An 11862-nucleotide genomic window follows, 5' to 3' on the forward strand; every position below is an offset into this window, starting at 1 on the left:
TAATAGAGTTTTGCCAAGAAAATGCACTGGTCATAGCAAACACCCTCTTCCAAAAACACAAGAGAAGACTCTACACATGGACATCACTAGATGGTCAACACCGAAATCAGATTGATTATATTCTCTGCAGCAAAAGATGGAGAAGCTCTATACAGTCAAAAAAAAATAAGACCAGAAGCTGACTGTGGCTCAGATCATGAACTCGTTATTGCCAAATTCATACTTAAATTGAAGAAAGTAGGGAAAACGACTAGACCATTCAGGTATGACCTAAATCAAATCCCTTATGATTATACAGTGGAAGTGAAAAATAGATTTAAGGGACTAGATCTGATAGATAGAGTGCCTGATGAACTATGGACAGAAGTTTGTGACATTACAGGAGACAGGGATCAAGACCACCCCCATGGAAAAGAAATGCAAAAAAGCAAAATGGCTGCCTGAGGAGGCCTTACAAATAGCTGTGAAAAGAAGAGACGCAAAAAGCAAAGGAGAAAAGGAAGGATATGAGCATCTGAATGCAGAGCTCCAAAGAATAGCAAGAAGAGATAAGAAAGCCATCCTCAGTGATCAATGCAAAGAAATAGAGGAAAACAACAGAATGGGAAAGACTAGAGATCTCTTCAAAAAATTAGAGACACCAAGGGAACATTTCATGCAAAGATGGGCTCGATAAAGGACATAAATGGTAGGGACCTAACAGAAGCAGAAGATATTAAGAAGAGGTGGCAAGAATACACAGAAGAACTGAACAAAAAAGATCTTCACGACCCAGATTATCACAATGGAGCTAGACATCCTGGAATGTGAAGTCAAGTGGGCCTTAGAAAGTATCACAACAAACAAAGCTAGTGGAGGTGATGGAATTCCAGTGGAGCTATTTCAAATCCTGAAAGATGATGCTGTGAAAGTGCTGCATTCAATATGCCAGCAAATTTGGAAAACTCAGCAGTGGCCACAGGACTGGAAAAGGTCAGTTTTCATTCCAATCCCAAAGAAAGGCAATGCCAAAGAATGCTCACACTACCGCACAATTGTACTCATCTCACATGCTAGTAAAGTAATGCTCAAAATTCTCCAAGCCAGGCTTCAGCAATATGTGAACCATGAACTTCCTGACATTCAGGCTGGTTTTAGAAAAGGCAGAGGAACCATAGATCCAATTGCCAACATCCGCTGGATCGTGGAAAAAGCAAGAGAGTTCCAGAAAAACATCTATTTCTGCTTTATTGACTATGCCAAAGCCTTTGACTGTGTGGATCGCAATAAACTGTGGAAAATTCTGAAAGAGATGGGAATACCAGAACACCTGATCTGCCTCTTGAGGAATCTGTATGCAGGTCAAGAAGCAACAGTTAGAACTGGACATGGAACAACAGACTAGTTCCAAATAGGAAAAGGACTGCATCAAGGCTGTATATTGTCACCCTGCTTATTTAACTTATATGCAGAGTACATCATGAGAAACACTGGACTGGAAGAAACACAAGCTGGAATCAAGACTGCCAGGAGAAATATCAATAACCTCAGATATGCAGATGACACCACCGTTATGGCAGAAAGTGAAGAAAAACTAAAAAGCCTCTTGATGAAAGTGAAAGTGGAGAGTGAAAAAATTGGCTTAAAGCTCAACATTCAGAAAACGAAGATCATGGCATCTAGTCCCATCACTTCATGGGAAATAGATGGGGAAACAGTGTCAGACTTTATTTTGGGGGGCTCCAAAATCACCGCAGATGGTGACTGCAGCCATGAAATTAAAAGAAGCTTGCTCCTTGGAAGAAAAGTTATGACCAACCTAGATAGCATATTGAAAAGCAGAGACATTACTTTGCCAACAAAGGTCCGTCTAGTCAAGGCTATGGTTTTTCCAGTAGTCATGTATGGATGTGAGAGTTGGACTGTGAAGAAAGCTGAGCACTGAAGAATTGATGCTTTTGAGGTGTGGTGTTGGAGAAGACTCTTGAGAGTCCCTTGGACTGCAAGGAGATCCAACCAGTCCATTCTGAAGGAGATCAACCCTGGGATTTCTTTGGAGGGAATGATGCTGAAGCTGAAACTCCAGTAGTTTGGCCACCTCATGCAGAGTTGACTCATTGGAAAAGACTCTGATGCTGGGAGGGATTTGGGGCAGGTGGAGAAGGGGACAACCGAGGATGAGATGGCTGAATGGCATCACTGACTCGATGGACTCGAGTCTGAGTGAACTCCGGGAGTTGGTGTTGGACAGGGAGGCCTAGAGTGCTGTGATTCATGGGGTCGCAAAGACTCGGACACGACTGAGCAACTGAACTGGACTGTAGCCTACCAGACTTCTCAGTCCATGGAATTTTCCAGGCAAAAGTACTGGAGTGGGTTGCCATTTCCTTCTCCAGGTTATCTTCCCAACTCAGAGATTGAATCCGGGTCTCCCTCATTGCAGGCAAACACTTTACCATCTGAGCCACCAGGGAAGCAGATGTGAAAACTCTCCAACAAATGTAAGATACTTGAGGACAATGAGCACATAGCCCCAGGCCCTGGAGCCTCAGGACTGATAGTGATAACCCCTGTGCCACCACTCTGTTCCCTGACCATCAGCCAATGAGAGAATTGTGAATGATCTCATCAAGTACCTTGTGATGCCCCCTCCCTCATATGGCTTTTAAAATGCTTTGCCAGAACGCTTCAGGGAGCTCAAGGCTTTTTAGGACACAAGCCACCTCATCTCCTTGCATGACCCTGCAATAAAGATTTCTTTGCTCCAAACTCTGACTTTCAGTTTATTTGACCTCACTGTGTACTGGGTACATGAACTTACATTAATATTAGTACTTTCCCTTTCTCCCTTCACTTTTGGATGATGAAGGGCAAACCCTACGTTTTCAGGGTGATGCGTCTTCTGCCTGATCCATAAAATGTTCTCCAAGTCAGAGATGGACTTCATTTGAATTCTTCACTTGAGATAAATATTGTCCATAAAGAATCTGCCTGCAATGAGGAGACAAGGATTCAATCCCTGGAGAAGAGAATGGCTACCCACTCCAGTATTCTTATTTGGAGAATTCTGTGGATAGAGGAGCTTGGCAGGCTACAGTCCATGGGGTCACAAAGTGTTGGATACAACTGAGCGACTTTCACTTTCACAGTCATAATTTGGGTTTTCTTGTGAAGGGAAAATTTTCATATGACTTGAGGATTACTGTTTTGGATATACTCTATTCAAATGAAATCTCACAATAATCAAATTAGATTTGGGGGAAGAAAGAATAACAATCAGTCCATTTGGAACAGGGGTATTTGGGTCTGTTTGAATGGCTTAAGGTTCTGATGGGACTCAAATGGGTCAAGATTCTGATGTGCTAGATCTCTAGAGCTTATTTGCTAATTATTACAATGGCAGTCATCTTACAACACACAAATGTATCAAATTAAAATGTTGTGCACTTTATTTTTTTTTAATTTTTATTTGTACTTTATTTTACTTTACAATACTGTATTGGTTTTGCCATACATTGACATGAATCCACCACAGGTGTACATGAGTTCCCAATCCTGAACCCCCCTCCCACCTCCCACCTCATATCATCTCTCTGGATCATCCCCGTGCACCAGCCCCAAGCATCCTGTATCCTGCATCAAACATAGACTGGCGATTCGTTTCTTACATGATAGTATACATGTTTCAATGCCATTCTTCCAATCATCCCACCCTCTCCCTCTCCCACAGAGTCCAAAAGTCCATTCTATACATCTGTGTCTCTTTTGCTGTCTCACATACAGGGTTATCATTACCATCTTTCTAAATTCCATATATATGTGTTAGTACACTGTATTGATGTTTTTCTTTCTGGCTTACTTCACTCTGTATAATCGGCTCCAGTTTCATCCATCTCAGCAGAACTGATTCAAATGTATTCTTTTTAATGGCTGAGTAATACTCCATTGTGTATATGTACCACAGCTTTCTTATCCATTCATCTACTGATGGACATCTAGGTTGCTTCCATGTCCTGGCTATTATAAACAGTGCTGTGATGAACATCGGGGTACACGTGTCTCTTTCAATTTTGGTTTCCTCAGTGTGTATGCCCAGCAGTGGGATTGTTGTGCACTTTAAATTTGCACGATGTTATATGTCAAACACGTTACAATTAAAAACAATAAATAAAAATTGTTTTAATTTCTTGTGTGTGAGGGGCAAGTAATTTCTATCTGAAAAGAAAGACTAGAGTAGAGAAAAGAAAATAAAAAGGAAAACAAGACAATAGTAATGGAAAAGAAAGCCAGCATTAGGTCATTCATATAGTAAAATAATTGGCCTTATGTGGTAGAATTATTTTTCTATTTTTCCTGTGTGACTTGGCAAGAATAAAAGGAGTTGCAAGCAAGGAACTGGAAGGGAAAAAAAAAAAAAGAAACCTCGCTAAGAATAATGTGTAATCAGGAAATTGACATTTTTCTCCACAAGTGAAGGGATTTGGCACACTGAAATATTATTCAGACATGCAGAAGGATTTGATCAGAAATACAAAAAGTCAAGTGAGCTTATACCTTCAAACTGAGGAGGAAGATGAAAACAAATTAAATTATATAAAGCAGCAATCAATTAAAATACAATTTGCAATAGTAGTGCATTTTAAACATGTTTGCCTTTCTATATAATTTTCTGTAACTGATTCATTTTTAATATAACTGCAGTATTTTAATACTAGCTTATTTCTTGACTAAAGAATTATGATATGTTTTCCCAAACAATAATTAAACAGTTAATTATTGTTTCAGTTAGTTACTATGGAAGTATACTTTCTATACTAGGATGTGATGGCAAATAATGTGCTGTCCAACTCTGACAATAAACCCTAATTATAGAATAATCAGAGTTGCATAAACTGCCTCAGGGGTACAAATTATTCAAATTCAAGACTAGGGAGTAAAAACAAACATTACACAGATCAAGTTGTGTTCTAAAGCTGAAAATGCATGTGATATAGAAAAATTGGGCTTCAATACCTGAAACCAAAAATGCATCAGGCGTTCCTCCAGTGATATCGTATTACTGCACCCAGAACCTTTAACCTGTCAGAGTTAAATTGTTAAGGTTAATTTATGAGAGCTGTATTTCTAAATATACTAACATCTCTTAAAGGTTAAATGAACTTCAAATTACTTGCAGTAAATATTTTCTCATAAGAAAATATACCCTATTGTTTAGTAGATGTGAGTGACACAAGGCATGTACTAGTGAAACAGAAGACATTTTCTAAATAAAGGTAGTAGATTGAATCATGGGCAAATGCTCTATGTCTTAAATATGACATGGCACTATGAAAGATATTAGAGTTTTGAGGGACAGCTCAGGGGTAAAAGTAAAATCATTACTGGAGTCTCACAACATACCTTATTTAGAATTATCAAAACCATTTGTAAAGAGTAAAGGTCCTAAGATCCTTCTGATTATTGAAACCTTTTTGTGCCTCACACTTTTTTTTTTTAGAGGTATGTTTATTACCTTGATAATAGTGATATCATGGGTATATGCATATGTCTTTGCTCATTAAATTGTTTACATTAAGTACATGTAGCTTTTTGTATATCAATTATAACTCAATAAAGTTTTGTGTTTTCTTTTAAGGCTAGAAAAGCAATGACTTTATTTCTCACTTTTTAGGATCCTTCTTTCCCTTTGGAATAATCCACTGCATTCATGACAGGTCCTTAAAAATATCAGCTAATAAACAATTATAAAACAATGGTTTCTCTATAGTCTGCATATATTTGTTAATGTCTTTAGGTATGTTTCATTGTCTTTGGTTTTCTTTTAATTTCTTAATTGAAGGATAATTGCTTTACAGAATTTTGTGGGCTTTTGTCATACATCAAAAAAAATCAGCCATAGGTACACACATGTCCCCTCCCTCACGAAACTCCCTCCCATCTGCCTCCCCATCCCACTCTTCAGCCTGTCACAGAGCCCCTGTTTGAGTTCCTGAGTCACACAGCAAACTTCCATTGGATATCTATTTTACATACAGTACTGTAAATTTCCATGTTACTCTCTCCATACCTCTCACCTTCTCCCTCCTACCCTCCCCCCACGTCCACAGGTCTGTTCTCTATGTCTGTTTCTCCATTGCTGCCCTGAAAATAAATTTATCAGTGTCATCTTTTTAGATTCCATATATGTGTGTCACTATACAATATTTATATTTCTCTTTCTGCCTTACTTCACTCTGTATAATAGTCTCTAGGTTCGTCCACCTCATTAGAAATGATTTAAACGTGTTCCTTTTTATGGCTGAGTAGTATTCTATTGTTGGAGAAGGCAATGGCACCCCACTCCAGTACTCTTGCCTGGAAAATCCCAGGGACGGAGGAGCCTGGTGGGCTGCAGTCCATGGGGTCGCGAAGAGTCTGACACGACTGAACGACTTCACTTTCACTTTTCACTTTCATGCATTGGAGAAGGAAATGGCAACCCACTCCAGTGTTCTTGCCTGGAGAATCCCAGGGATGGGGGAACCTGGTGGGCTGCCGTCTATAGGGTTGCATAGAGTCGGACACGACTGAAGCAACTTAGCAGCAGCAGCAGCAGCAGCAGTATTCTATTGTATGTATGTACCACAGCTTCTTTATACATGCATCTGTTGATGGACATCTAGGTTGCTTCCATGTTCTAGCTATTGTAAATAGTGCCATAGTGAACATTGCGGTACATGTGTCTTTCCCAATTTTGGTTTCCTCAGGGTATATGCCTAGGAGTAGGATTGCTGTGTCATATGGTGGTTTTATCCCTAGCTTTTTAAGGAATTTCCATACCATCTTCTATAGTGGCTGTATCAATTTACATTCCCAACAGCAATGCAAGAGTGTTCCCTTTTCTCCACACTCTCTTCAGCATTTATTGTTTGCAGACTTTTAGTGATGGCCACTCTGACCAGTGTTGGGTGATATCTCATTGTAGTTTTGATTTGCATTTCTCTAATAATGAGTGATGTTGAGCACATTTTCATGTGTTTGTTAGCCATTGGTTTGTCTTCTTTGGAGAAATGTCTTTTTAGGTCTTTTTCCCACTTTTTGATTGGCTTGTTTGCTTTTCTGGTATTGAGTTGAATGAGCTGCTTATATATTTTGAAAATTAATTATTTGTCAGTTGTTTCTTTTGCTATTATTGTTTCCTTTGCTATTATTTCCTCCCATTCTGAGGGCTGTCTTTTCACCCTGTTTGTAGTTTCCTTTGCTGTGCAAAAGCTTTTAAGTTTAATTAGGTTCCACTTGTTTATTTTTGTTTTTATTTCCATTACTCTAGGAGGTGGGTCATAGAAAATCTTACTTTGATTTATATCATCAAGTGTTCTGCCTATGTTTTCCTCTGAGAGTTTTATAGTTTTTGATCTTACATTTAGGTCTTTAATCCATTTTGAATTTATCTTTGTGTTTAGCATTAGGAAGTTTTCTAATTTCATTCTTTTGCATGTAGCTGTCCAGTTTTTCCAGCACCACTTATTGAAGAAGCTATCTTTGCCTCATTGTATATTCTTGTCTCCTTTGTAAAAAGTAAGGTATCCATAAGTGCATGGGTTATCTTTGGGTTCTCCATCTTGTTCCTATTGGTCTATATTTCTGTTTTTGTGCCAGTACCAATCTGTCTTGATGACTGTAGCTTTGTAGTATAGTCTGAAGTCAGGAAGGCTGATTCCTCCAGCTCCATTCTTCTTTCTCAAGACTACTTTGGCTATTCAGGGTCTTTTGTGTTTCCATATTAACTGTGAAATATTTTGTCCTATTTCTGTGAAAAACACCACTGGTAATTTGATAGGGATTGCATTGAATCTGTAGATTGCTTTTGGTAGTATAGACATTTTCACAATATTGATTCTTCTTACCAGGAACATAGAATGTCTCTCCATCTGTTTATGTCATCTTTGATTTCTTTCATCAGGGCCTTATAGTTTTCTGTATACAGTTCTTTTGTCTCCTTAGGTAGGTTTATTCCTAGAATTTTTTTTCTTTTTTTTTTTTTTTTGCAATGGTGAGTGGGATTGGTTCCTTAATTTCTCTTTCCGATACTTCATTGTTAGTGAAAGTCCCTTGGACTGTGAGGAGATCCAACTAGTCCATCCTAAAGGAGATCAGTCTTGGGTGTTCATTGGAAGGACTGATGTTGAAGCTGAAACACCAATACTTTGGCCACCTGATGCAAAGAGCTGACTCATTTGAAAAGACCCTGATGCTGTGAAAGATTGAAGGCAGGAGGAGAAGGGGACGACAGAGGATGAGATAATTGGATGGCATCACCGACTCAGTGGACATGGGTTTTGGTGAACTCCGGGAGTTGGTGAGGGACAGGGAGGCCTGGTGTGCTGTGGTTCATGGGGTCACAAAGAGTCAGACACAACTGAGTGACTGAACTGAACTAACCTGATATAGGAATACAAGTGGTTTCTGTGTGTTGACCTTGTATCCTGCAACTTTGCTGAATTCACTGATAAGATTTAGTAATTTACTGATAGTTTCTTTTGTTTTTCTATGTATAGTATCATGTCATCTGCAAACAGTGAGAGTTTTACTTCTTCTTTTCCTATCTGGATTCCTTTTATTTCTTTTTCTTCTCTGATTACTTTAGCTAGGACTTCCAAAACTATATGGAACAATAATGGTGAGAGTAGACACCTTTGTCTTGTTCCTGATCTTAGAGGGAATGCTTTTAGTTTTTCATCATTGAAAATAATGTTTGCTGTGGGCTTTTCATATATTGCCTTTACTAGGTTGAAGTAGGTTCTATGCCTATTTTTTGAAGCATTTTTTTTTTTTTAATTATAAACGGGTCTTGAATTTTGTCAAAGGGTTTTTTGGCATCTATTGAAGACTCTTGAGAGTCCCTTGGACTGCAAGGAGATCCAACCAGTCCATTTTAAAGGAGATCAGTCCTGGGTGTTCTTTGGAAGGAACTATGCTAAAGCTGAAATTCCAGTACTTTGGCCACCTCACTCAGAGAGTTTACTCATTGGAAAAGACTGATGCTGGGAGGGATTGGGGGCAGGAAGAAAAGGGGACGACAGAGGATGAGATGGCTGGATGGCATCACTGACTCAATGGACGTGAGTTTGAGTGAACTCCAGGAGTTGGTGATGGACAGGGAGGCCTGGCATGCTGCAATTCATGAGGTCACAAAGAGTCAGACACGACTGAGCGACTGAATTGAACTGAACTGATTGAGATGATCATATGGTTTTTATCTTTCAATTTATTAATATGGTGTATCACATTGATTGATTTGTGTATATTGAAGAATCCTTACATCCCTGGAATAAACCTAACTTGATCATGGTGTATGAACTTTTTAATGTGTTGTTGAATTTGTTTTGCTAGAATTTTGTTGAGGATTTTTGCATCTATGTGCCTCACACTTTAAAAAAATAATCAGGTCATAAAGAGTTAGGCATGACTAAGCACGCATCCACACTCAGAAAGGTTATACTTACTAGTGGAGAATATGACTCCATGGAAGAGTTACATAGCTGTCTGCTGCTGTTCTTACAATTTTCCGTTCTGAAGCATTCAGATGCTTTAGAATGTTTAGTCTCAGCTGAGACTAGTTTCTGGTGTAGTAATCTAAAAAACTGAGGGACTGGTTACTGCTATGGGAGACTCATAATATTGTATAGTTTTTTCCATTGTTCTGAAAATTAACTTGCCTTGGACAGAAGCACGTTGCCACTTGGGATTCTTAAGTTAGTATCATCCTTGAAAATTAATTAATATCTCCAAGAAAACTGTCAGCGAGGAAGAAATTTCCCTCTGCCCCTCTAGGTTCTTCTGGTTGGTCTAAGATTTCAACTGACAAGAAATAGACTAACAGGAGAAAATCAAAGTTTAATAACATGTATACATGGGAGAGACCAAGGAAACAGTAACTTGTCAAAATGGCTGAAACCCTTACTTCACCATCTTCTGCTAAAGATAAAAGAGAAGGTTGGGAGTCCTGGTTTGGAATATTAAAGGAAAGGATGGTAATTTGCATTGAGATGGAAATGCAAGTATTTCTTTGGACCTTCAGAGATGGTGGGACGCAGAGTGGGAGCTGATCTCTATGCCCTGCTGCGTTTCCCTGCCACACTCAGCTTATATTCCTTGCAGATATCTCTATTGATGACTATAGTCTGGGACTAGGCCCTCTATTTAAATTGTTTTAGGAAGTTCAAAAGAAGTCCAAAGTTTCTTCCTAAGTCTTTTTGGCTTTGATTATTTTCAGCTTGAAATTATCTGCACACTCAAGAAACATTTTGGTGTGGCAAATTTTTCTCCCCTACAAAAGGAAATATTGTTTGCTTCGGAAAATTTACCAGTAAATTTCTTATCAGTTAAAAGAAAAGGAGTCTAGTCATACAGAGCGGTTGTACTATACTTCTTTTTCTATTGTCTATGTGAGTGACACTAAGTAAGTTACTTAATATCTCTATAGTTCACATTCAACACTTGTAAGATGTTCCCTCCCTGACAGCATTCAGTGATGGATGATGTATGAACAAGTGTATATGAACGAGTCTAACATAGTGACTGCCATATCTTTTTCATAAATGCATCTGAGAAATGGAATATTTCCTATCATATCAGTAAACAAGGATGTCACAGTCATCAGCAATCCCAGCCCTCCAGGACACTCATGAAGTAGAAGAGTGCCTTTGTGACCCAGCAACCATCAGGCTAGAGCCACTCCCTACAGGGAGACCTGAAGAACTCAGGATGTGAAAAATTGCAAGATACTAGCCCCAGATAGCTGAGATGTATATAAAAAGGACTGATTTCAGTGAGCCCAGACTCTTGCATCTTCCCATACATAGAAAAGTGCTAGACTCCTTAACTTGAGGTAGCTGGTTTTCTTTAATTCCCAAAAATAATTTTGATGTTCAGACCACCTGCCCTTTGTTGCAAACTTCTGCATAACCTGATTCCTCTCCCCACCTCCTCAGAGCAGTTGTCTCAAGGCTACTTGAGATGCTACCTCCCAGGCTTGAAGTCCTAAAACTTCCCACTGAATAAAACATAACTCTCAACTTTTAGGTTGTAACTATATATATTTTTAGTCAAGACATCTATAGTTAACAATTAATGTCACTATACCTTTTTAACTAACCTTACTATTCCAGATAGATGGAAAGTTTATGTTTAACAACCCATGCCTTCACACTCTTTAATGTTTCATGGGATGCTTGTGTTGCTGTGTATAATGGAGGCACAGATGACATCCCAATAATAATCGGCAAGTTCAAAGAGAAGACAGCATCACAAATCAGGATCTCCTAATCACCCATATGTACAGCTTACTTTCTTCTGTATCCCTCCTAGGGACTCCTGGGAAGTGACTCAAACAAGTTACAGGGCTATTCACATGGGAAAGGATTTATAAGAGAAACTTGGAAGGAAGCACTTGGAGAGTTGAAGTGCTCAACAGTCTAGGCTAACACTGTCAGTTCCTGGAGGAATAGTCAACAGAAACCAGGTGTTTAAAAATATTCAAGAATTTTTTAAAGCCTCCAAGAGATTCAGAAGGGTGATGGAAGGGTACCCCCAGATCAATTTTCAAGTATCACATAATGTGCCCAGTACAACCTCAGCCCTGATACAAGAGGTTTCTGGGAACACAGAATGACAGGCTTTTTGCTCAGAAACCTCTCTTTTTCTTATTAATCTGAGAAATGGAATATTCCCTGCCATATCAGTAAACAAAAGATGTCAGTCATCAGCGACTGAAACCACCACCAGATGGTGAGCTGGTGAGCTCTGAGGAAACTCAGGAAGGAGAAGAAAACCTGCCCTCCAGTAGCCGTCAGAAAACCTGCCCTCCGGTAGCCATCAGAAAACCTGCCCTCTAGTTTGCAG

The sequence above is a fragment of the Oryx dammah genome, unplaced genomic scaffold (genome assembly GCF_014754425.2).
Source record: "Oryx dammah isolate SB20612 unplaced genomic scaffold, SCBI_Odam_1.1 HiC_scaffold_20, whole genome shotgun sequence".
Taxonomy (NCBI): Eukaryota; Metazoa; Chordata; class Mammalia; order Artiodactyla; family Bovidae; genus Oryx; species Oryx dammah.